The sequence below is a fragment of the Myxocyprinus asiaticus genome, chromosome 21 (assembly GCF_019703515.2).
Source record: "Myxocyprinus asiaticus isolate MX2 ecotype Aquarium Trade chromosome 21, UBuf_Myxa_2, whole genome shotgun sequence".
Taxonomy (NCBI): Eukaryota; Metazoa; Chordata; class Actinopteri; order Cypriniformes; family Catostomidae; genus Myxocyprinus; species Myxocyprinus asiaticus.
The window spans coordinates 22,356,201-22,383,681 of NC_059364.1; the positions used below are offsets into that span (position 1 = coordinate 22,356,201).

The following is a 27,481-nucleotide window of genomic DNA, read 5'->3' on the forward strand; positions in this document are numbered from 1 at the left end:
GTTGTGGGGGTGCTTAGCTGCAGGAGGGACTGGTGCACTTCACAAAATAGATGGCATCATGAGGAAGGACAATTAAGTGGATATATTGAAGCAGCATGTCAAGACATCAGCCAGGAAGTTGAAGCTTGGTCGCAAATGGGTCTTCCAAATGGACAATGACCCCAAGCATACCTCCAAAGTTGTGGCAAAATGGCTTAAGGACAACAAAGTCAAGGTATTGGAGTGGTCATCACAAAGCCCTGACCTCAATCCGATAGAAAATTTGAGGGCAGAACTGAAAAAGTGTGTGTGAGCAAGGAGGCCTACAAACCTGACTAAGTTACCAATTCTGTCTGGAGGAATGGGCCAAAATTCCAGCAGCTTATTGTGAGAAGCTTGTGGAAGGATGCCCAAAAGGTTTGACCCATGTTAAACTATTTAAAGACAATGCTACCAAATACTAACAAAGTGTATGTAAACGTCTGACCCACTGGGAATGTAATGAAAGAAATAAAAGCTGAAATACATCACATTTCACATTCTTGAAATAAAGTAGTGATCCTAACTGACCTAAGACAGGGAATGTTTTCCACAATTAAATGTTAGGAATTGTGAAGTTGAGTTTAAATGTATTTGGCTAAGATGTTTGTAAACTTCTGACTTCAACTGTAGATTTCCAAGTATATCTAATTATATGGATACAGTATCCAATTATTTTAGAAAAAATACACTAAAATTCATCAAGATGTAATTTTTACATTACAAAGGTTGTAGCAGGCTACCAGTGGTGTGAATGACTAACTTACATTGTTTTTATTATTATTATTTAAAAAAAAATAATTGAATACTGTATATGTACAATTCCACATCCTGGTAAAATCTCACCTAGAGTAAATCAGCATATCTAATAGCAGCCTTCGAGAACCTTTACAATATGAAAATAATATAGCATTTTTTTTTTTTTTCCTAAAATAATTTAACACTGTACTCATAATTGGACATGCTGGCTTCAAATGTAGAAAGTGAGCCATCATGCTGGCAGTCTACTGCAACCTTTAGAGTTGCAGTAGATTGAATGAACACTTGGACACCGGCGTTTTAGAGCAGTTTGTGGAAATTTTAAATGGTCCCTTACACACCGTAGTTGAACACTGTACCTAAAAAGTTTCCCGCTCTCTGTTTTTGCTCTGTGTTATGTCCCATTACTGTTTTACTGAGTGACAAACCACTCATAATTTTCAGTAATTGAGCATTTGGAATGCATTTGGAATTAACCACGCAAGTGGGCAGAGAACCAGTCCTGAGGAAAGGACTAGTTATTCTCCACACAACCAATCAGGTGAGACGCTATAGTACCTACCCTTTCCGTTTTGACTGAATTGCTGTTGTGTTTTCTGAATTGCCATTGTGTTTTCTGAATTGCTGTTGTGTTTTCTGAATTGTTGATGTTTTTCTGGATTTGGTGTTATGTTTTCTGATTTGATCTTTTGTTTTCAGATTTGCCTTTGTGTTTTGTGATTTATTGATGTGTTTCTGAATTATTATTTTCTCTTTGGATTTGCCATTGTGTTTTTAGATTTGTTGTTTTGTTTTGCACTTCACGGCCACTGTACTTCTTTCCCATCGTGTGATTAACCACGCACATGTGCTTAACCAAATCTTAATGCCTGGCTGAATGCTCTCTATACCACAAAAAACAGGAAACTTACAATAAGCAAACAACATTACATACATTTGAAAAGCTAACCAAATCACATACATTTTTAAAGCAAAAGAAAACAACTCTTAAAAACATCTTTAATCTTAACTTTAAAACCAAGAGCTAAAAACAGCAATTTCAACATTGAGTTCACATTTTACAGTTTAGAAGAAAAAAACAACCAATATTTCACCAACCTGGAGAGTTTTACACAAAAACAGTTTGCATTCTGAACAAAGGCACGGGCCTCGAAGTTGCCTGTTTGGAAGCACACATTTGTTTCCCCTAATCAAACAGCAGTTCAATGCATGCTTGGCATCTTCAGGTAGATATATGTGTCAGTGCATAATGATGTCTCATCACCAAAGCTCCGGTCTTAAAGGGGCCATGCTCCCTTAAAGTTTCATCCACACAATCATTTCTAAATAAAAGTACAGACTTTACAGACTTTAAACAGAAAAATAATTACAAAAGAAAAATAACATTTTACTTCACACTGTAAACCAGGGATCATGAAATCTTTGAATACCACCTGGTTACAATGGTTTGATTAGACACAATTTTGATGATTAAATTTAATTAAACTTTAAAACATAGAATTCTGAATAAAAAGAAATTGGAAAACGTGGAATTTGGGTAAAAATAAATAGAATTTAGAACAAATAAATAAACTTATTTCATAAGGTCCTACTTATAAAACTTTTTTAAGCAATTTTTACTTAATCGAGAAACACTCGAAGGAAACATGCTATTGTTTTAATGTATTATTTACTTTGTAATTTAACATTTTAATAGACTTAAGGAGTGTGTTTATTGGTATATTACCTTTTTTTCTGTGAAATTGGTATCGATAATCGTGAAATATGACTGGTATCAGTACCGAATACTGAAATTTTGGTATCTTGACAACACTTTATATGTACAATATATACAGTAATGTGCAAAAGTTTTTAGGCACTGGTGAAAAATGTTGCATAGTAAGGATGTCTACAAAAATAATGCCATAAATAGTTTTTATTTATCAATTAATGTCAAAGTCCAGTAAACATAAAAAAAGCTAAATCAATATTTGATGTGACCACCTTTGCCTTCAAAACAGCACCAATTCTCCTAGGTACACCTGGATACAATTTTTCTTGGTTGTTGGCAGATAGGATGTTCCAAGCTTCTTGGAGAATTTGCCACAGTTCTTCTATCTGTTTAGGCTGTATCAATTGCTTCTATCTCTTCATTTAATCCCAGACTGGATCTATGTTATATAGATAGATAGATAGATAGATAGATAGATAGATAGATAGATAATCACATGAATAAGTAGATGTACAGGTGTACCTAATAAAGTGGCTGGTTAGTGTGTGTGTGTGTATGTGTATATATATATATATATATATATATATATATATATATATATATATATATATATATATATATATATATATATATGTATGTTTGTATGTATGTATGAGAAGATAAGAAGATGGGAACATTTGCCTTGAGATCAGCTGCCTTATCAATAAAATGCTGCCATGTTACTTAGATAAATATTGCACGATGATGCCACAGTTTATAAACAGTCATATTACCTCAGTATTTGCAAGGACCTTCTTTTCTGACTCACTCATTGCTTCTCTCCCCAGCCTCTTAAATGTTTGTAGTTCTTGAAATATAAGGGTTAAACAGTAAAACAATATCAAAATATCAAACCATGTAACAAGTACTGTAATCAATAAATTTTATAAATGTGTGACATTTAAAACACATGTGACAACTTGCCCCGACCTGATGTTTATGAAATGTACTCTTGTCCTGAGACCACTGTTTAAACTTTTGGTTAAAATCTACCATTGTTGTAAACTTGACCCGTGTCTGAATGTATGCCATTACACTATGTGCTTTTTTTTTTTTTTTTTACCCTACAGCTATATCAAAAGTATGTTTATAATGATTATTTTCGGGAAAAAAAACCTTTGACTGGGAGTTTGAAACCAACATCCAAAACCACTGCCAGAGAAACCACCCATTTGTGTGGTTGGATTTTTGGCCCCGGTCACCCTATATGTATAAATATTACATGATTTATGTTTATCTGAAGCTAGAGTGAGTCACTAAACTCAGTTTAGCATCTATGGACTCCACCGATGCTGTTCATTTAATCTGGCTGCCTGAAGAAATATATCCTCTTAATTGGTGAATCATGACGCATTGTAGTAGCCGTGATTGCCACCAAAGTGAAACAGTGAGATTATTAGCCAACACGCAATGAAATTTATTATGATCTGCAGGGCTTTGTGTCTGGAGAGACCATTCCACCTCAGCGGGAAAACAACAACACCGCTCTTATTAGTCATACTTCACTAGCTGACAAAAGCAACAAAGGCGACTCGTGATTAAAAATGAACATCTCGCACATGTTCAGGAATGTCTCGTGTTTGGTGTCAGGAGTAAAATGTTTGGTTATTTGTGTGCTTTATTGATGGAGCGGTTTGGAGAGGAGTCTGTGTGTTAATTTTCGTATTGCAGCAAAGAGAAAGAGAGAAGGAGAGGCAGAAAAGATAGCTGGAAATAAATAAGCAAGTGAACACAATTCTCAGTTTCATAATTCTGTGGAAAACATTGGGAATGAAACAGAGGAAATTACAGAGGAAATTGAAGCCCTTTGTTCTTAAGCATTCTCTTTTTCAGATATTTCCCTGGATGGAGTCGGAGATTTGCCGGTCCGGAGTTATCCAGATGAGACAAACAGGAATTAAAACGCCATATGCTTGGAAACGCTATCTCGGCCCTGCTCAAATGCCTCTGCAATTTGTATCAGTGTATTGAGGAAAGCTTCAGAGCACCTCATCCATTTATTTATATATTTTCACCTTGCTCATTTGTTTATTTTTTCACTCTCTTTTCCTGCCATGTTCATCAGTTTTGCAGTGGTAGTGCTGTCTAATGTTTTGAATTGTTCTTTTGATGGCAAAAAGATACGGCAACAATGGGTAATTTGAGTTGATCAACTGAAGCTGAGGACCCAGATGCATAGAAGATGGGTCATTATGCTTAAGAAAAAAATAAAATAAATGCCTGTTTTGACCAGTTTTCCTCAAAAAATAATCTCCATCAAGTGTCCTGAGAGAGTCAGCCTTTGACAATGAGTTCATACCGATGGGTTTCAGCAGGGTTAGATGGCTGGTAGCCTGGGAGCCCCTGCTTTGATTTGTAAAGCCAATGAGATGTTTCTTATTTGGAAGCCCAACTCAATCTCAATCTAGCTGTGCATTAGAGGTGCTGTTCCCCTATGCCCCACCTAGCTCAGTTAATTGTGTGTTTTCAACTCACTGTCGGAGGCTAATTTAACTATAGATTGAAATGAAACAGCCCTGGCCTCACATTTTCTGGCAATCAGGACTCCAATTTGACTGTGTTTTCTCAGAAGACATTAATGATTCCAAAGCTAATACTCATTGTTTGAGGTGACATAGCAGCCCTGGCATTTACTTAACCTTTTGTCTTATGTACAAGTCTGAATCGATGCAGAATCTACTCTTAATTAATATCTTTTCTTCTCTCTGCCAACATTCATTTCTTGAATATTCAGGGACAGTCAAAGTATACAAAGGCGGATAATTCAAAGATAAAAGGACGGCAAGAACATTTTATGTAATCGTTAAAAAAAGGGAAAAAACTTGTTTCTTTTATGTTTTTAATGAGATTTGTCAGGCATAATTAAGATTCAGAGCAATTTCTTGGTTACTGTAAAATATGGCTAACAAAGAACAACTTGGGTCACCTTGAACCTTAAACTGCTGTTATGAACAAGGTCAACAAATTAAAGTGTAATTTCCGTAATTAAATGCAAGTCATCCATCTATTAATAACTATATAGAGCATTGCTATAAATGAAAAACAAATAAATAAATAATAATAATATGCAATTTTATGGTAGAAATTGAGCCACGTAAAGCAGGAGTGTCTTGCTCATTCAAATTGAGAGGGCATGTGCCCCTCAGATTCTTGAGCTAAATGGATTAATGCAACATCCAGGAAAAAAATAATAATAAATGTGTGTGTGTGTGTGTGTGTGTGTGTGTTTTATTTATTTTTTTCTCTGGATGTTGCATTAAAATCCATTGAGCACTACTATTATGCAATAATTATGCACACTATATATGTGTGTAAATGTATAACTTGAGCAAAATTATTGTACGTAAAATTGTGTCAATTTGAAATCGCAGAACAAACTCTTTTTTTCCCCTTTAAATTCTGTCATCATCTACCCACCCTCATGTTGTCTGAAACTCTTTTTTTCACAAATTGTTTTTTTTTTTTTTTTTCAGTGTAAAATTAAAGTAGTTATTATAAAATGCCAAAGCTGCTTTTTTCCATATAAAGAAAATGCATCTGTCTTCACTGGCTGTCAAGTTTAGTTGTAATTTTGCTTGGCTGATTTAAAAAAATAAAATAATAATAATAATAATAATATATATATGCAGCTCTGGAAAAAAATTAAGAGACCACTGCAAATTGATCAGTTTCTCTGGATTTACAGGTATGTGTTTAAGTAAAATGAACATTTGTAAGGTACTGACAACATTTCTCCCAAATAAACATTCTCATTTAGAGCATTTATTTGCAGAAAATGACAACTGGTCAAAATATAAAAAGATGCAGTGTTTTCAGACCTCGAATAATGCAAAGAAAACAAGTTAATAATATTTAAACACCACAATACTAATGTTTTAACTTAGTGTGACAAAGTGCTGAGGTGACACTACTAGTACGAAATCTTTGACAAAAATGCAGAATAGGAGAGCTGACTACGCCACCGTTTTGTTTTTATACACAGGGAAATACTAACCCAATAAGAATAAAGGGCACACAGGTTCGACCATTCCATGGAAAATGGGTCAAGAGACGTGTATACAAACATATAAAACATTTCCCTTTATTAAAGATGCACACATAGAATAATAAAAAAAAGGTAATAGACACTTATTCCATCATTTAAAATTACAGTGTTAACAGGCAATAGACTGAGTGATTCACAATAATCTATAAACTCTTTTTTTATTTTTTTTATTGTGACAGTTTATTGTAGTTGCTGTACCACACAGAGGGCTGAGGGCAGGTAGGCTAGCCGAACTCAGCGATCCACCTATAAAAAAAATTAAATTCTCAGGTAAACACTCACTCACACAAGCACATAGGTGAATCAAGTGTAAATACACAGCACTCAATGACAGGGACACCACCACCATAAACAGAGAACAGCTAGCCTCCTACGCTGGGCCTTATGCACCTGAAAGTAACACAAAAGAAATTACAACAAACAAATATCCTATAATAAACAAACAAAAGAACACAAAACTCTGGCCACCAAAGAAGACACAGAGCTGATATAAACTCAATAAAAATGAACAAAATATGGTTGTGAGAAAAGTAGAGGTGAGGGAGGCTGATGGCAAATCACCCTGCTAAAATCAACTTCACAACCAAAAACAAGGAATAATTTCAATTAAAGAATTCAAAACACAAAATAACACCACTTCCAAACCCAAGACGATCTCACTGGCTCCAAGCATCCACATTTAGAAAGAATTCAAATTTCTCATGTTTTCAGAGCCAGTCACAGGATTTGAGAGCCAGTCACAGGATTTGAGGGAAATCAACAAAACAAAACAAAAAATTAAAAAGCAACACAAAACAGCAGCGTCGGGATTCAACTCTGCCGCCTTAATGCGGATAAACGCATTATGGTGTGCAGATTATATTGCCTAAAAACAGGACAAACAGTAAAAAAAAAAAAAAAAAAAAAAAAAAAAAAAAGTTAAAGCAGCACATGTTTCAAATTGCTAATGAGTTCACATACCAGGAATACTGATGCCACTGCCATGACTATGTCTGTGAATATGCTGACCCCAGTGGCACAAACAAACTAAAACACAAGACAACATGACATCACATGCTGCACAAACACAGATCAAAAACACAAACTAAACAGTGACATACTTGGGAGGAAGGCGTCAGGCGGCCAGTGACACTCGCTACGAGTCATGAATGAGGAAATGCACGATTCAAGTCATACACGAACACGCTATCATACAAAGAGAAAATAACATTAGCCCTAAATACCAGAGCTAGCCTGTTAGCCTAAAAACAACAAGCACATACCTTCAGTGTGGAAGCTATTAAAGCCAGAAAGGGGCGGTCATTAGACAGTGATGCATTTCCAGGTGGCACAAAACTGCCCTAATAAACCCCATGGGTGCATCCTGATTGGCTACCAGGTTCACTTAATTCTAAAGGGGAGTGTTATAATGAAACATATCACTCCGAGAGAAGCATGCAGAGATACACAATGGTCTGTCCCACTACAATCTACCCCTCACTTTTGGGTCATTGCCCCAACGATCATTAAATCAAACCAACCACTCACTCAATTCCAAGGTTTACAATCGCTGTGACAAGAATATAAAAGAACTGAAACACAACATAAAACACATAGATGCACACACACAGAGGCCACGTGTGTCTCTCTCTCTCTCTAACTGGTGCCCCCGGCTCGTCATTATCCCCCTCCTGGCTGATTATGTGACTCAGCGCCGGCCGTGCACCCTCATGGCCCAGCCATGCCCTCCTCCTCGTCTCATTCCTCCACTGCCCAATTCAGGCTGGGGAAACCTCAAGCATGACGTACTCCACTCCACTCCCCTCCCTTCCTGGAGGGGAGGTATTGCCCTTCTGGCCGTCCTTCTGCTGGCAGGTCTTCCCCGCCTCTCTGGAGCCCTGGGAAAGACGAGGGGAGGGAGAGGGAAAGAGCGAGGGGGAGAGAGAGATAGAGGGGGGAGAGAGAGAATAAAACTCGCCTGCCAGTCCCCTGACATGCCGTTGCCTGGTCCTCAGCCACTCCTCTGGCAGATGGCAGTGAGTAGTCCAACCCCTGGCAGACAGAATGGCTCCTCCCCTTCCTGGCGGATGGCAGTGGTTCCTCTGACTCCCGGCGGCCAGCAGCGACTCCTCCATTTCCTGGCGGACAGCAGCGGCGAGGACTCCATGACAGCGCATCCCTGCTCCTTCCCGGGTTTCGGCACCAATTTAACATGTTCAGGATGGGCAAGGAGTAGGTGGGAACCGGCAGAACAGTAAACATAACTTTAATGACATAAAAGAACTGAAACATAACATAAAACATAGACGCTCACACATGGCGGCCGAGTGTCTCTCTCACTCTCTCTCGAACTGGCACCCTCGGCTTGTCTTTATCCCCCTCCTGGCTGATTAGGTGAATCAGCACTGGCCGTGCACCCTCACGGCCCGGCCACGCCCTCCTCCTCATCACAACCCCATATCTCACAGTACCCCAAGAAACTACAGTACCGCCAAACACTGTCAGCATAGGGCCATAACCAGTGACAAGCATTCAGAATAGCCTGACCCCACCCCCCAGAACATTTCAAGACAGCTGCGGCATAGCTAAGGCATTGGCTGTTTCATGCCAAAACCAATCCTGACCCCGTACTACACAACGTTCAAAAAATCTGCTCTGGGTCATAAATGCGAGCATCTACAAAAGCAGGGCACTTAAACAACCCCCAATAAACCAAGATGAGTAACAGGATAAAGCAACTTTACAGCTAAGTGAGAATAAATCTTTCTGAGACTAAAATAGGCAACCTTTAACTCTTCTTCTTGGCCACATCAGCTAGAGACTACCCGTGAAGGGCAAAATCTTACCTTGGTCTCTCCTCTCTATACCCAGCCCACACCTGCTCTCCCCTTGCATATACCCATGAATTGGTCAAAAATGGCATGGACAACCCTGCGTGGATAAGGAGCCTACATACAGGCATTAATCTCCCCATCTCATCTATTTACCTTAAAAAGGGAGCTAAACTGGGGTCCTGTAACATCACTGGATCTCATGTTTACAGCAATCCCTCATTCAAGCATGGTACAAGACAACCCAGTCCTTAACACCCCCTTTCCACAACTAGAGGCACACTCACCACCTGGTAGGCAATGGAGTCCAGGCAATAGAAGGGTCAGAAAGCAATCAATCAAAACATACCTCCCATTCAGATCCGTACGCTGCTGTTTTGTTTTCAGAAAAACACCCACAAAAAAACGAGGAAAGGAAGACAAATCATTAGCCTACATTCGTCACACAGTTAAAAGGATAATCTTTGTACATCCACGTCTCTGCCCAAAATATGAACATCCTGCTGACTGCGCCAGACTGTGATGAAGTGCTGAGGTGACACTACTAGTACAAAATATTTGACAAAAATGCAGAATAGTAGAGCTGACTACACCACCCTGTTTTTTTATTTTTATACACAGGGAAATACTGACCCAATAAGAATAAAAGGCATGACATTCCAAGGAAAATGGGTCAAGAAAAAACATTTCCCTTTATTAAAGATGCACACGTAAAATAATGGTACTAGACACTTATTCTACTTGACTACATTACTAGATACATTAGGAAGAGTTCAGAAATCAATATTTGGTGGAATAACCCTGATTTTCAATCACAGCTTTCATGCATCTTGGCAAGCTCTCTACCAGTCTTTCACACTGCTGTTGTATGACTTTATGCCACTCCTGGTGCAAAAATTCAAGCAGCTTGGCTTTGTTTGATGGCTTGTGGCCATCCATCTTCCTCTTGATCACATTCCAGAAGTTTTCAATGGGGTTCAGGTCTGGATATTGAGCTGGCCATGACAGGGTCTTGATCCTGTGGTCCTCCATCCACACCTTGATTTACCTGGCTGTGTGGAATGGAGCATTGTCCTGCTGTAAAAACCAATCCTCAGAGTTGGGGAACATTGTCAGGGCAGAAGGAAGCAAGTTTTCTTCCATGATAACCTTGTACGTGGCTTGATTCATGTGTCCTTCACAAAGACGAATCTGCCCGATTCCAGACTTGCTGAAACACCCCCAGATCATCACCGATCCTCCATCAAATTTCACAGTGGCTGCGAGACACTGTGGCTTGAAGGCCTCTTCAGGTCTCTGTCTAACCATTAGACGACCAAGTGGAAGAATTGCGTCTTGAGGTCAGAAAGTCTCAAAAAAAAAAAAAAAAAAAAAAAATATCAGACATCACCTACATCACAACATGTTGTTTGGGAGGGTTTCAAGAAAAAAAGCCTCTGCTCTCATCCAACAACAAACTCAAGCATCTTCAGTTTGCCAGACACTACTGGAACTTCAAATGCAACCATGTTCTATGGTCAGATGAAACAAAAAAAAGAGCTTTTTGGCAGCAAACTCCAGAGATGGGTTTGGCACACACAGAGATGAAGAAGTACCCAATACCCACGGTTAAATGTGATGCTGGATCTTTAATGTTGTGAGGCTGTTTTTATGCCAGAGGTCCTGGACATCTTGTTCAGATACATGGCAGATACATGGCATCATGGACTCTATCAAATACCAACAGATTAAAAAAATCAAAACCTGGTTGCCTCTGCCGGAAAGTTTATAATGGGCCCTGGTTGGATCTTCAGCCAGGACAATGATCCAAAACAAACATCAAAATCAACACAAAAATCGTTCACCAGCCACAAAATCAAGGTTTTGCCATAGCCATCCCAGTCCCCTGACCTGAACCCCATAGAAAACCTGTGGGGTGAGAGTCCACCAATATGTACCTCTGAATTTGAAGGATCTGGAGAGATTCTGTATGGAGGAATGGTCTCAAATCCCTTGCAAGGTGTTCTCCAATCTCATTAGGAATTATAAGAGAAGACTCAGAGCTGTTATCTTGCTAAAACAAAAAAGGGAGGTTGCTAAAAGTATTGAATACAAGGGTGCCAATAATTATGGCCAATGCATTTTGGAGAAAAATATTAAAATATTAAAAATGAGATGTTTCCCCTGTTTCAACTGTTTTCAATTAAAGGTTAGATTTTTGTGATTTTTTTATTATTGAAGATCAAAAGGATAAACAATGCAGATTTTTTTTTTCACAGCCTTCTTTGCTCATATTTACCAAGGGTGCCAATATGTTTGGCCACCACTGTATATATATATATATATATATATATATATATATATATATATATATATATATATATATATATATATATACGTATATATATATATATATATATATATATACGTATATATATATATATATATATACAGTATTCAGGGTTGGGAGGGTTACTTTTGAAATGTATTCCGCTACAGATTACAGAATATGTGCTGTAAAATGTAATTTGTAACGTATTCCGTTAGATTATTCAAGTAAAATAGATTTTCAAATAAAAATCTAAATCAAATCATTTTTATTGTCACACAACCATATGCACAAGTGCAACAGTGGGTGAAAGTCTTGGGTGCATTTCCGAGCAACATAGCAGTCATGACAGTGATAGACATATACCAATTTACAATAAACATCAGATTTACACAACACAATTTACAAAACTAATATACACATATTACACAACACAATAATAATATACAATGTACAGTATACAATACACAAAATATAGAATGCACATACACATAATATAGAATACACATACAATAAAAATAGTAAAGTACATATAAAATGTACAGTAGGTTGTATTGTACTGTATTGACATTCAGGCTGATGGTTGATAGTCAGTTGCCAATGTGTTGTTAAGAGAGAATATAATTTATGATAGTCCAGTGTGAGATAATAAGATTAATAATGTGCAGTGCTGATGTATATTGATCATGAGAGATCAAGAGTTCAAAAGTCTGATAGCTTGGGGGAAGAAGCTGTCATGAAGTCAGCTGGTGTGGGTCCTGATGCTGCGATACCGCCTGCCTGATGGTAGCAGTGAGAGCAGCCCATGGCTCGGGTGGCTGGAGTCTCTGATGATCCTCTGAGCTTTTCTTACACACCACCTGGTATATAAGTCCTGGAGGGAGGGAAGCTCACCTCCGATGATGTGTCTGGCAGTTCGCACCACCCTTTGCAGGGCTTTGCGGTTGAGGGCGGTGCTATTGCCATACCAGGCAGTGATGCAGCCAGTCATGATGCTCTCTACAGTGCTGGTGTAGAACCATGTGAGGATGTGGTGGTTCATTCCAAACTTCCTCAGCTGTCTCAGGAAGAAGAGGCGCTGATGAGCCTTCTTCACAATGGCCTCAGTGTGGATGGACCATGTGAGCTCCTCTGTGATGTGGACACTGAGGAACTTGAAGCTGCTGACTCTCTCCACCGGTGCTCCATTGATGGTGATGGGGCTGTGTTCTCTGTCTTTTCTCCTGAAGTCCACCACAAGCACCTTGGTCTTGCTGACGTTGAGGGAGAGATTGTGCTCCTGACACCAGCGTGTCAGAGTGTGCACCTCCTCTCTGTAGGCTGTTTCATCATTGTCAGTGATCAGACATACCACCGTCGTATCATCAGCAAACTTAATGATGGCATTGGAGCTGTGTGTTGCCACACAGTCATGTGTGTACAAGGAATACAAGAGTGGGCTGAGAACACAGCCCTGCGGGGCTCCAGTGTTGAAGGTCAGTTATGAGGAGATGTTGCTGCCCAGTCTAACCACCTGGCGTCTGCTTGACAGAAAGTCCAGAATCCAGCTGCACAGCGAGCTGTTTAAGCCCAGAGCCCGGAGTTTCTCATCAAGCTTGGAGGGCACTATGGTGTTGAATGCTGAGCTGTAGTCTACAAACAGCATTCTCACATAAGTGTTCCTTTTTTCCAGGTGGGAGAGAGCAGTGTGTAGTGTAGATGCAATGGCGTCATCAGTGGAGCGGTTGTTGCGGTAAGCAAACTGCAGTGGGTCCAGTGAGGCAGGCAGCACAGAGCAGATGTGATCTCTGATTAGCCTCTCAAAGCATTTGCTGATGATGGGGGTCAGAGCAACAGGACGCCAGTCATTTTAGCAAGTAATTTTGGTAATGGTGGATGTTTTGAAGCATGTGGGGACTACAGACAAGGAGAGGGAAAGGTTGAAAATGTCACCAGCCAGTTGGTTCATGCACGCTCTGATGACGTGGCCCAGAATGCCGTTTGGACCCGCGGATATTCACCCGTCGGAAGGATAGGGTTACATCTGCTACAGAGACGGAGAGTGAACTAACCTCTGTAGCCTTGGCCGTGAGAGCTCTCTCCGTGAGGGCGGTGTTATTTCCCTCGAAACGAGCATAAAAAGTATTTAGCTCATCCGGGAGAGAGGCAGCGGGGTTCATGGCGGAGTTTTTATTCCCTTTGTAGTCCGTGATGATTTTAATTCCCTGCCACATGCTTCTAGAGTTGGTGGTGTTGAACTGTCCTTCAATCTTGTCCCTGTACTGGCGTTTTGCTGCTCTGATAGTTTTGCGGAGGGCATAACTGGCTTGTTTATTCTCCTCCGCGTTCCCGGAATTAAAAGCGGAGGTCCGCGCATTAAATGCCGTGCAAACATTATTATTAACCCATGGTTTCTGGTTGGGGTAGATCCGTATTGTTTTGGTCGGAACAACGTCCTCTACGCAGTAATGTATTCCAAATATTTTGGATTACTTCTTCAGCATTGGTGGATTTTTTCACTTGTTTTGACTATAAAAACTCTGCCAGTACAGTAAGACAAAATACACATGTTAAAAATGCATTCTCTGAAAAACCTAAATATCTCATGCAGTGTTGTTTCTAAAACAAGATTAATCAAATTGATCTTGTTTTAAGGATTTTTAGATATTTTTCAGGAAAATAATACAAAAATGATTATCAAGAATATGATTTTTGCCCTAATATCAAAGGTCTTACTAGAAAAAATTAATTATGATCCAACATGAATTTTCTTTCTAAATATGATCGCACCTGTTAACTTGTGCATGTAAAATGGCTAGAAATAGCATTTTAGCTTAGCGTAAAGCTGACAATTTACACAATGTTTATTTCTGTTTCTTCTGCTCCAAACTTACTTCAAACTTACTTCTCTGTCTGCTTGTATGAATGTAACACATCATAACTGCTTCGCCGCTGTTCAAATGCACTTTGGATCGCATCATTTATATGTATAAATGTTTTCCATCTGAAAGGACTAAATATTAAATGAAACAAATGACAATAAATGCAAAGTAATCTCTTCAGTAATCAAAATACTTTTTGAATGTAACTGTATTCTAATTACCAATGATTTAAATTGTAACTGTAGTGGAATAGAGTTACTTATATTTTGTATTTTAAATAAATAATCCCGTTACAAGTATTCCGTTACTTCCCAACCCTGACAGTACTGTGCAAAAGTCTTAGGCACATAAGATGTTTCACAAAAACATTTGTCTTAATATGGTTATTTATATCTTCTGCTTTAATGTGTCAATAGGAAATATAAATTTTTGCCTCCCAAACATTCATTTTGCAAATAGAATAGAATAGAATAGAATAGAAGAACAGGGAGCCCTACAACAGATTGCATAGCCCCCAAGGAGCCCCCCACTGAACTTTGTGTCAGTCTGAGATTACATGAAGAGACAGAAGCAATTGAGACAGCCTAAACAGATAGAAGAACGAGTCAGAATATTGATGCATGCTCCAGTGTGTGTAATCTCACATAAGGCCATCTGAGATTAAAATGGTGGGATAATTATGGCAGCACAGGAGTTTCCCTTTGTATTTGCATACACGCGTGAGATTTGTAAGATGTGCATTAGCCGCATGGTGTGGGACACCACTGAGAAGGTAATTTAGGGAGAAAATTCTGGTGGATTCTCCCTCCCGATATCATTACCAGGCTTATATGCTCTGTCACGTTCTCGCACAGCTAACCTCGTGCTGTAGATGAACACCATGGCAAGTAATTGTTCTGAGTTTGAATTTATAGCTTGTTCGTTGACCAAAGCTCAGAGAATGGTTTGTTCTAGCCATTTATATCTAAATTAAATTGTCTTAATCTTATGCTGCTGAAAAGGGGAAAAAGGGGGAAAAAAATTAATTTGTTAGATCAAAAAAATATTAAATTTTTCAACACATCAAACAAACTTTTATTCAGACAGGGTGTACTGCGGCGGCCCTTTTTTCTTAATTAAGAAAGCATTCTATTATTAAACCAGATGAAAAGAAACATCAATTCAAACAGTACAGTCATGTTCGACTACTACTAATCTTTTGGTAATTATTTTTTAATTGAATCTTTTGAACACAAAAGCCCTGAGCAGATGCTTGTATTACTTGAATCCCTCATCACACCAAGTCATATATGTGCAAAGATGATGCTCTTCCATGTGTGAACAAAGGAAAGGGAGAAGTTGAAGCAAAAGAAAAGTGGGGGGGGGGGGTTGGATTGGAGAGACCCAGTGGTATTCTGAAAAGTTGGAAAATTGTGCATAAACGAAAAGCTCAGCAAATAGCTTCCTTAGATGATCACAGACATACACTATGCACATGTACAATGGTGTGCGCACAGGGCTGTGTTGCTGTTTTGCTGATATGTACTGTATTTTTTTAAATGAAGTGGTCGAGGCGGTTTGCACTGAAGCAAAGGTCTGTGTGATTTTACCCTGCGTACAGCCCAAACCTCACTTCTCATACCCTTAAAAAACAGCCAGACAAGCATTGCCTTCCAACTTTTAGTTTAATGGAGTGCTGATTCGTGAAAGTTCATGTGATGAATCGTAAGGAAAACATGTTTTAAAAAACGTATTAGCAAAACCTGGTGCGAAGTTGGAAAGGCTTTGGGAGGTAGAGGGGGAAAAAAGATGTTAAAGAATGGAAAAGCTTGATTTTTGACAGTTGATATGCTCCCTGTGTGGAAATTTGTGAAGTGCACTCTAAGACTCTTCAAAGTACTTAAGGTGGTTGGTGGAGATGCAAAGACGGACTTATGAAACAGACTGTGTTCGTCTGGACAGTTCTAAAGAGACATCCTTAAGAGTATGCAGGAACGCAAGCGGCAATCAGACCCAGCCCAGTGCCAGATAAACCTGGGAAAATCACATTAAACGCATTATGCATGTGTCTACAGGATGGCAAGCCACAAAATGGCTTCTACACGGGCTCAGACTATCACTGCATAAAAAGCTGTCAGCATCATTTCCGACAAAGATGTTTTTCTGTACCACCTTCTTAAACACACACACACACACACACACACACACACACACACACACACACACACACACACACACACACACACATAAACAGATGCAGATCATAGAAATGTCTCTCTTATTCACTATATATTTACGAAATGGAAACAGCGACTATTACTCATTTTGGAAGCTCAGACTGCATCTAGTGTATTGCTGTAGCAGAAAAAGTGTTTGTTGGCAAATTATAGGTCATTTTAAAATCAGAGAAATGTGTCCCTCTGTCCTCTAATCAACATCTTTCAACATCAAGAGTGCACTGTTTTCTTCTTATTGACTGCCTTAGGTGGGCACTTTCAGTTTCCAAAGCGAAGGACTTTCTTTAAAAGCCAATGTTAGTTAAAGTCCTTCCTACTGTAGATATAAGTAGGAACATAGAAAAAGAGAAGTAGAGACAGGAAGCAACAGAGAACTAGAAAAAAGAAAGTGAGGGATTTCTTAGCAAAGAGACGATGATAAATAAACAATTACACGAATAACCTTCTGAAAAGTCACCTGTCCTCCATAAGGAGGCTGCCGACAGCTTGTCGAGGGAAATTAAAGGTTTGTCACCATCATCCATGCATAGAGCCAACAGAATGGAGCTCTTTGAAAATGGAAGTGCTTTTGAGAATATAAAAGGGCTTTTTATTCAGGATGTGTATGGATGCAGGCAGTGATTTGCAGTCGTTCAAAGAAGTGCAGCAATACTACAAGTGCAAAGCGTATGCAAACCCCCCAAACCATTACTCTGTACCCAGATGTGATATTAATCAGTGGCTTGTGGTGGACTTCTGAGATGAGGAGGCAAAGTCCAACAATTGTGTTGTTTTTTTTGGTTTTGTTTTTTTCAATGTATATTCATGTTCCAGTTCCCTTTGATTTTTTACATGGTTTCTGGTTTAAAGGCTAATGGAACACCATTTACCTTACACTTGGGACTAACAACAAGCAACCAATCACATATTTTTGCATGTTTATAGTAACATACTATTTATTAACTAATATATAGTTCATAGTGTTTTTAAGGGACACTACAGAATTCTAGGCCCTCTATCGAGATCTTTTATTAATTTATATGTGGTTGAAACATAAAATTGCAAGTTACTTGCTGAGGAGCATTGTTTTTTTGTTGTTGTTGTTGTTGTTGTTGTTTTTTTAACATCAAATGTGCTTCAGTACTGCTCTTCTGCACAGATGAATCTGATTTTCGGTACACCCATGGTTGCCTGTCACACCATATCAGAGTGGATCTAACTAGCTACAGTACACCAAGAATCACTGATAGTAAGAACAAAGTTCTACAAGACGTAAAGTACATCAGAAAAATATGACGCCTGACCAAGTAATTTAATTACAGCGGCATGTAGTAGCTGTTACGAATACCCAGACTCGATGATGGAGTTGAACCCAATAGCAGGTGTTTGAGACACAAAACACAAACACAAACAAAGACAAGCAGTTGAGTTGTAATTTAACAGTTCGGGGCTGATGTGAAGATCAGTGAAGATCAGTAGCGTGGTGAATACACAACTAAGGTGCTTACATTGAGGAGAAGGATAACAGGGATTGCTGGAGTGGAGGTGGAGAGGAATCGCAGAGAAGACGTATGGAGACACAGGTATGTGAGTCTATATTCAAAGTTGAGACCAGACACTGAATGAATGGAGAGTGAGGTTTAAATAGAGGAGCTGATTGACGCGGTGATTGGAGGCAGGTGTGGGTGATCAGTATTCAGGGGAGAGAGAGGGTTGAGTGTAAGTGGCAGGAGGGTCAGATGGATCTGTGACATTACCCCCCTCCACGGACCGCTCCAGAGGGATGCGCTTCCCGACGCCATGGCCGACCCCATTAGGGGGTTTTTAGGGTGTGTGTCGTGGAAGTTGGAGAGTAGGGTCGAGTCCAGGATGTTGTCTCGAGGAATCCAAGATCTTTCCTCAGGGCCATAACCTTCCCAATCTATGAGGTACTCGAGATGACCCCTGCGGCAGCGGGAGTCCAGAATGTCTCGGACAGCGTCTTCCAGGATAAGCGGCTGTATAAGAAGAAACTCGAAGCAGCAGGGGAAGTGGAAGACCGGATGTATCCTTGCCTGAGGGCCTCCTCGATATAATCCTCCATGGCCTTCTGCTCGGGAATGGAAAGAGGGTAGATTTTGCCACAGGGCACTGGCTCACCGGGGATGAGGTCTATTGCGCAGTCCCATGGTCAATGAGGAGGTAGCTGAGAGGCCCGCAAGTGGGAATAGCAGGAAGAGATCTCCACAGAGGTAGAACTGGCAGGGCTCTCGATGGTGGTTGTGTTGAGATTGAGAGGGAGAGATTTCCTGACAGAAACTTTGGGTCTGGGAGTGAGACGGTTTTGGAAACAGGAAGCAAAGCATTGGGACCCCCACTTCAGGACGTCACCGGTAGACAAGGAGATGACAGGGGAATGTTGTATGAATATGTATCTGCGGCGGAACACTCTAGAACCAGTAGGGTAATGTCCTTGCTGTGCAACCATCCCACCTGGAGTTTGAATGGACCCACACAGTGACTTATGATGCCTTTTCCCAAGGGCTTGCAGATTATGGAGTGAATTTGGAGCTTGGGGTCACAAGGTTGCCTTTGGAGTTGGAGTTGGTGGCAGAGTGCGTCCGAGATAAATTTGCTGGCTGAGCCAGAGTTGAGGAGTGCGGATACTGAAAGAGAAAAACTATGAGCAGTAAGCGTAACATTGGTTAACAAAGGAGAGGTACAGACCCTTGTAGTGTTTATGTGACTCACCAGTGGATGGGGAGGTCGAATGGGACACGCAGAGATTACGTGTCCCTTTCACCACAGTACAGGCACAGACCCTGGTTCAGCCTATGTTGGCGTTCTGCCGAGGTCAGTTGAAAGGCATCCATCTGCATGGACTCCCTGTTTGTTTCTGGAGAGTGGTAAGGGGACCTTCGTGGAGGGAAAGGCAGAGACTGCAAGGCGGGAGACTCATCGAGGCAGTTCTTCATGCAGTTGGCTACTCGGATGGAGAGTTGGATGAAGTGCTCCAGCCCCATGGTGTCATCGTAGGATGAGAGATGCAGCTGCAGCTTCAGTTCAAGTCCTAGGCAATAGGTGGTAAGCAGAGCGGGTTCATTCCAACCACTAGATGCTGCCTGAGTGTGGAACTTAAGGGTATAGTCATTGATGGAACTCTGACCCCGACAAAGATTATGAAGTGTCACCCTCAGGGTGTCCAAATACCTCCTAAAAGTGCTGGGTGAAGCTATCCAGTGATTGTGTTACCGGGCTATTCTGATCCCAAAGTGAACGGGCCCATTGTAGTGCTCATCCGGCCAGCAGGAAGATGATGTTGGCAACCTTCGCCTGCTCTGTGGGGAATCGATGTGGCTGCATCTCAAGGGCGAGCAAACATCTGAGCAGAAAGCTGCCACAGTCCTCCACTGATCCAGAGTAGGGCGCTGGATTGACCACGGAACTGGCGGAATAGACTGGAGAAGAAATTGCAGAAGTGCTGGGTGAGGTTGGAGATGCTGAGGGGTTTGCAGATAGCGTGAGTGCTCTCCGGAGAGCGTCAACCAGCTCCTGGATGGGATCCGGACCTGCTGGGTTCATGGCTTTTGTTGGTCTGGTCTTCTGTTATGAATAACCAGACTCGATGATGGAGTTGAACCCAATAGCAGGTGTTAATTGAGACACAAACACAAACACAAACAAAGACAAGCAGGTGAGTTGTAATTTAACAGTTCGGGGCTGACGTGAAGATCAATAGCGTGATGATGGCAGGGGCTGACTCTGGAGGTGATTATACTTAAGGTGGTGAATACACAACTAAGGTGCTTACATTGAGGAGAAGGATAACAGGGATCACTGGAGTGGAGGTGGAGAGGAATCACGGAGAAGACGTATGGATACACAGGTATGTGAGTCTATGGAGAATGAGGTTTAAATAGAGGAGCTGATTGACGCAGTGATTGGAGGCAGGTGTGGGTGATCAGTATTCAGGGGAGAGAGAGGGTTGAGTGTAAGTGGCAGGAGGGTCAGATGGATCCGTGACAGTAGCCGGTCCTTCTTTTCTTTTTGTACGGACATAATACGAGCACGCAAAGACAAATCTCAGAAGCGTGAATTTTCCCACCAAATTTAACCCGACAGCTCTAAATCTTATTGGTTGCCGTACCATAGTGATTTGGGGTAAGGCAAGAACGCTGTTTTGAACACAGATGTTTTTTTTGTTTTTTTATGTACTGGCTCAATAATGGTATTTTATTCATATCTAACAAAAAATTTAATGAGAAATTCTCTGTACCTATTAAAGATTTATTATTATTATTATTTAAAAAAGAACAACTAGAATAATGCAGTAATAGGCATTTTGTTTATCTATTAGTTGTTGTTTGGCTACTATTTGTAAAGAAGTCACCTTCCTTTCAGGTCAGTCATTTATTTGGATTTGGATTTGGACATGACCAAAATGTGAAATGTCCATCCATCCATCCATCCTCTATAGCCGCTTGTCCTGTGTAGGATCACAGGTAGTGCTGGAGCCTACAAAAGGTTAAACATTTACTTTGTAATTAGTTCATCCATTTCCAAAATTTGTAACCATTCAGGCTGATTTGCAGGGTGATTTTAAACATTATAGCCTGGTATTATCACATTCAGAGGGTAATCGACCAATCATAGTGCTGTAAGGAGGCACTTCCTCCTCTCATGTGATTTTTCCCTGTATTTCGCTGTTAGTACCCCATCACACTCATGGCACTAGTGATGGAAAATCTGATTCTTTTCTGCGAACTGGTTTTTCAGACAGTTTGTTACAATGAACCGTTTTTAAAAAACTATTCAACAGTTCTTTTATGTCATCGCATAATGGCATCACTAGTACATAATGCTATCAACCCGGTGTCGTGGAATACACGTTCACATTCAAACACATTCAAATAAAAACAAATGTAATTTCATATTGCTGATTATTACATTTTAATCAAGTTATAAGTTATAATACTATTATAAGTCTGTTTATTTTAATCAGTGTTTCAGTCAGTGATCCTGCACCTCGAATACAACTGATGACTATTGACTACATCTTGGATAAGTTTCCTACATTAACATTTTGCACCTAAAGCATCCAATACAGACACTGATGTACGACGTTGATGTTACAAGTCTAAAGCATATAAAGTGAATAAACTAGTCATAATCAACTCACCCTTTTTACAAAAACATAATCCAGCTCATAACAATTTAAAATATATTCTGCATGCACAATATTCAATAGTAAAATTAATTTACATCTCTCGACTGAAAGGTTTTTGCATATTTTAATAAAAATGGAGTCTGCAGTTGTGTCATTAAGGCATGTCCAGCACCTGGTAAGATATTTAAACTGCGGGATCCTTAGTAAGTTCAGGAGAAGCGATCTATTTACAGGAGTCTTTAGTTATGTGTAAGTGTGTGTTTATATCATTGTTTCACTTTGTTTTAGAATAGTATTCATCACTAGACTTGTGCTGTTTGTTTACTGTGTTGTGTACTGTTTTGAACTCATGTCGCTTCAGCGTGTGTGTGTGAGCTACATTGTTTTGACTTGTCCTAGGGTATTTACTGCTAGGTTTAGATTTGTTTGTTTACTGTGTCTCTTAACAGTGATTCACTTGTTTTAGAGTATTATTTATTGCCAAGTTTAGCATTGTTTGTTTACGGTATACTGAAGTTGCGTTTGTTCCCACGTTTGTCATCTCGCACGACCCTTAGTTTAGGTTAACTACATGACTGTTTTGTTGTGCTAAGCAACATTAAGGCGTGTCCAGATTTTTTCACTTAACGACACAATAGCAGCGTGTAATTACTGACGTTAATGCTGATGCAGAAGCAGCAGCGGAAGTGGCAGCCCTCTTGTGAAGACTAGCGAGTCTAATGATGCGAGTCCACCGAGCAAGGACACTCACCATAGCACTTAAGTATCTTTTTTCATTTTTTACTGTTTTCCTTATACATTCCCATATGTCTACTCCATACATAACACGTGCCCTCAAGCACATCCCTGTTATCTGTTACAGACAGTTCACACAATGCTGATGCAGGACGCATCGCAACCCACACAACCTACAGTCATTTTGCACATTAGCAGCTGCTCTGCTCTCATTTTCGGTTGGACTCTGGAACTGCCAGTCAGCTGTGAATAAAGCTGTCCTCTCTCCACTAGGCCAGCACGTATGACACCGCCCAGCCCCTGGCTCTCTGGCGTTCTTCGTGAACATCGTACTGACCTCAAGACAGCTGAGAGGAGTTGGCAGAAATCTAAAGATCCAGCAGATTTGAGTAAGTATCAGTCTCTGCTTGCATCTTTTTCAGATAACGTTAAATCTGCAAAAACTGCCTATTATCAGGACAAAATCAACAGCACCACAGACATTTGCAGCCTATTTAGAACATTCAACACACTCTTCTGTCCTCCCCCTCCACTACCTGACACCTCACTGACAGCAGATGTCTTCACCACATTTTTTACTAATAAGGTTACAGCCAATAGCAATATATTATCAGCATCAAACCTTCTCAAACACCCACCTCCTGCATGCAGCTCTTCTATCTCAATGTTTCTTCTCTGACTGACATTGAGGTCTCTTAACTCCTCCTCTCCAGCCACTCCACCACCTGTCTCCTTGACCCCATTCCTTCCCACCTTCACCAAGCCATCTCTCCGTCCATCCTAATTGCACTCACACACATAATTAACACATCTTTACTTACAGCAATTTCCCCCTCTATATTTAAGCAGGCTCGAGTAACCCTGCTGCTTAAAAAAACCTGCACTTAACCCCACACAAGAAGAACAATACAGACCAGTCTCTCTCATCCCATTCATGGCGAAAACACTTGAAAGGGCAGTTTTCAATCAGATCTCTGCCTATCTCTTGCAGAACAAGCTGCTGGATGACAAACAGTCAGGTTTCAAAAGTGGACATTCCACAGAGACTGCCCTGCTCTCTGTTACTGAGTCACTGACAGGTGAGAGCTGGATCCAGATCATCTGTCCTGATTCTACTGGACCTTTCTGCAACCTTTGACACAGTAAACCATCAGATCCAATTGTCTACCCTCTCTACTCTGGGCATCACAGGAACTGTGATTTGCTGGTTTAAGTCCTGTCTCTCAGGTAGGTCCTTTAAGGTAGCTTGGAGAGGTGAGGTGTCCAAGTCACATCAGCTACTTACTGGAGTACCTCAGGGCTCAGTGCCTGGGCCACTTCTCTTCTCTATATACACAACATCACTGGGACCCATCATTCAAGCACATGGGTTCTCTTACCACTGCTACGCTGATGACCAGGGTTGGGAAGGCTACTTTTGAAATGTATTCCACTACAGATTACAGAATACATGCTGTAAAATTTAATTTGTAATGTATTCCATTAGATTACTCAAGGTCAGTAAAATATTCTAAATACTTTGGATTACTTCTTCAGCACTGGTAGATTTTTTCACTTGTTTTGACTATAAAAACTCCAGTACAGCAAGACAAAATACACAGGTTAAAAATACATTCTCTGAAAAACCTAAATATCTTATGCAGTGTTCTTTCTAAAACAAGATAAATCAAATTGATCTTGTTTTAAGGATTTTTAGATATTTTTACAGGAAAACAATACAAAAATGATTATCAAGAATATGATTTTTGCCCTAATATCAAAGGTCTTACTAGAAAAAAAGAAATTATGATCCAACTTGAATTTTCTTGTTAAAAAAATATGATCATGCCTGGTAACATGTGCATGTAAAATGGCTAGAAATATCATTTTATCTTAGCATAAAGCTGACAATTTACACAAGGTTTATTTCTATTTCTTCTGCTCCAAACTTACTTCAAACTTACTTCTCTGTCTGCTTGTATGAATGTAACACATCATAAGAAAGTGTTTCACCACTGTTCAAATGCACTTTGGATCGCATCATTTATATGTATAAATGTTTTCCATCTGAAAGGACTAAATAATAAATGAAAAAAATGACAATAAAATGCAAAGTAATCTCTTCAGTAATCAAAATACTTTTTGAATATAACTGTATTCTAATTACCAATGATTTAGATTGTATCTGTAGTGGAATACAGTTACTAATATTTTGTATTTAAATACATAATCCCGATACATATATTCCGTTTCTCCCCAACCCTGCTGATGACACATAGCTCTACTTGTATTTCCAGCCCAACGACACCAAGGTGATTGCTCGAATCTCAGCCTGTTTGGCAGACATCTCAGCCTGGATGAAGGAACACCACCTGCAACTTAACCCAGCGAAGACTGAGCTCCTCATCTTTCCAGCCAACCCTGCTGTTGAACACAACATCACCGTTCAGCTGGGTTCAACTACAATAACACCTTCTAAAACGGTCAGAAATATAGAGGTAACCATGGACAACCAACTCAGTTTCAAAGACAGTACGGCCATTTAGATTTACAATCTACAATATCAGGAAAATAAGACCCTTCCTCTCTGAACATGCCACACAACTTCTTGTCAGTCACTTGACATAACTAGACTGGACTACTGTAACCCTCTCATTGTAGGCCTCCCTGCTTGCACAATTAGATGCGGAGTATGCAGCAGCACTTCTGGTCTTCAATGAACCAAAGAGAGCACATGTTACACCACTCCTTGTCTCTCTACACTGGCTGCCGGTTGATTCACATATCAAATTCAAGGCACTGATGCTGGCATACAGAACAGTCTCTTTGTCTGCTCCAGTGAACCTAAAATCATTTCTGCAGAGCTACATTCCCACCAGAAGCCTGTGGTAGGCTAATGACGGCACCTTGTTATACCAACACAAAGAGGCACCAAAACACTTTCCCAGACTTTCAGTATCACTGTACCTCGTTGGTGGAATGACCTTCCCAACTCCATCCATGAAGCAGATTCACTCTTTGTCTTCAAAAAACTGCTAAAAACACATCTTTTCCATGAGCACTTAACCATGAACTCATAGTATATACTTTTATATATTCTTGTTGCACTCTAATCTGTCTTGGATACCACTATTCTGATGCTAGTGAAACTTTGTAATGCAGCACTTTTCGTACTGCTGTCTCCTTAAGATGAATTGCTTTTGATGTATTATTCCTCTTTTGTAAGTACTGTAGCTTTGGATAAAAGCATTTACCAATAAATGTAAATGTAAAATATTGTTTAATAAAACTAGTTGAATGCATATTTCCAGCATGTTTTATTTATTACTTAAACTTATATTTCGCCCCCTCATTCAAGTCCTCGTTTCACGTATGCTCATCCGCTGCTCACTCATCAGTTCTCAACACTTCAAATATGTCCGAAAGTGGTGCACTAGTGTACTGGTGACTCGAGAACTCCTGCGACCGACTCATTGTACTGTTAACTCAAGAACTGTCGCGACCGGGGTGTTCAGTCCTATTTGTGAACTAGTTAGAGTGGTTCATTGCAAATAATAGTTAAAAAATATAAAAAATAGATATCAACAGTTCTAGGATCATATTACTCCAAGTTATCGACTCATTTTGAGCCGGAGTGTCAGGCGCGTCCGAGAAACGGGTTAAGATTGAGTAACTTGTGGATCAGTGTTGACTTGAGACGCGAACTGTTTCATATGATTCAGTCTGATTTTGTGAACTGGTTCAACTTGTTCACTTAAAAGAACCGGTTCAAAAGAATGATTCGTTCACGAACCGGACATCACTACACACCACAATTAGGACTTCAATGATGCATTGAGCTCAAGGGAGACAATATAGACACTGCTTCCATCTGAAACTTTATCCACTGGTGTCTGCTGGACAGTATTACTTTAGAAAAATGAATGTTTCACAAACTATTTGATCTCACATTTCGTAATGTTTGTTTTGTTGTATTTTTGTGCTGTTGATTATTTTCACAACTGATTTTCTTTGAGGAGGCTCTGCCTCCCTTTGTCTCCTAGGAGAAAACAACCCTGATTTTAATATATAACCATATCAGTTTGTCATCATTCAGTAACAGCAGAAATCAATCAATACTGTCCAATATTTCATTTCAGGTTGGAATTTTAGCCATAAAAGTATTACTGAGCATAAACAGGAGAGGGTTTCTATTGCATTCACAGTGGGGGGAGTTTTGGCACACAGTTCACACAGAGAAAAGAGGTCACATGCACAGGTTGAGTGGGCAGGTGCTGAGGTACTGTTTAGGTTCCAGGTGTGACTGTTTGGATCAGCAGTACAGCGCTCTTTGCACAGGTCCACAAGATAAAGTGTTTGCCCCCAGATCACTGAAAATGCAGCATCTGAGATGAGCTTTTACTGTTACTCTGACTTATTTGGGGTTATTACACTTGCTGTTTTTATTGCAAATAAACAGCTCTGAGCCACTCATAGAGTTGCATTTGAGCTGTCTATTGAATTACATGGTTTTTTGAGTGTTATTTCCTGTCAAGAAAGGCAATTTTTGCACACTGTATGATTTAGTTGGTTGCTGAATTGCTGTGTTTTATTTATGAGTATGAGCTAGACCTATTCACTAGTTTTGTTGTACGGAAAACAATACAAGAAATAAACAACACTAATCAACAACATGTGAGAGTCAGTTTGGACCAAATATGTTTTCACTTTTCATTCATTTATTTTCTTATGATTGGTAACATCAGTACTAGTGTATTTAGCTCAGCATAAGGAAAAAAATGTCTCTTGGGGTACAGTTTACAACATGGGGAAATAATTTAATTCAATGTTTTGATGTTTTCCTTAAAAAAAAAAAAAGAAGAAGAAAAAAACAGA

General features: G+C 39.9%; 1 long non-coding RNA gene across 1 annotated transcript; it reads left to right on the forward strand.

The window, feature by feature from the left end:
* The first annotated feature begins 18,385 nt into the window (after window positions 1-18,385).
* LOC127412080 (uncharacterized) lies at window positions 18,386-25,830 on the forward strand. Its single transcript, XR_007892389.1, has 3 exons — window positions 18,386-23,016; window positions 23,619-23,854; window positions 24,904-25,830. It is a non-coding gene; the product is annotated as an uncharacterized LOC127412080 (long non-coding RNA).
* Window positions 25,831-27,481: the final 1,651 nt, after the last annotated feature.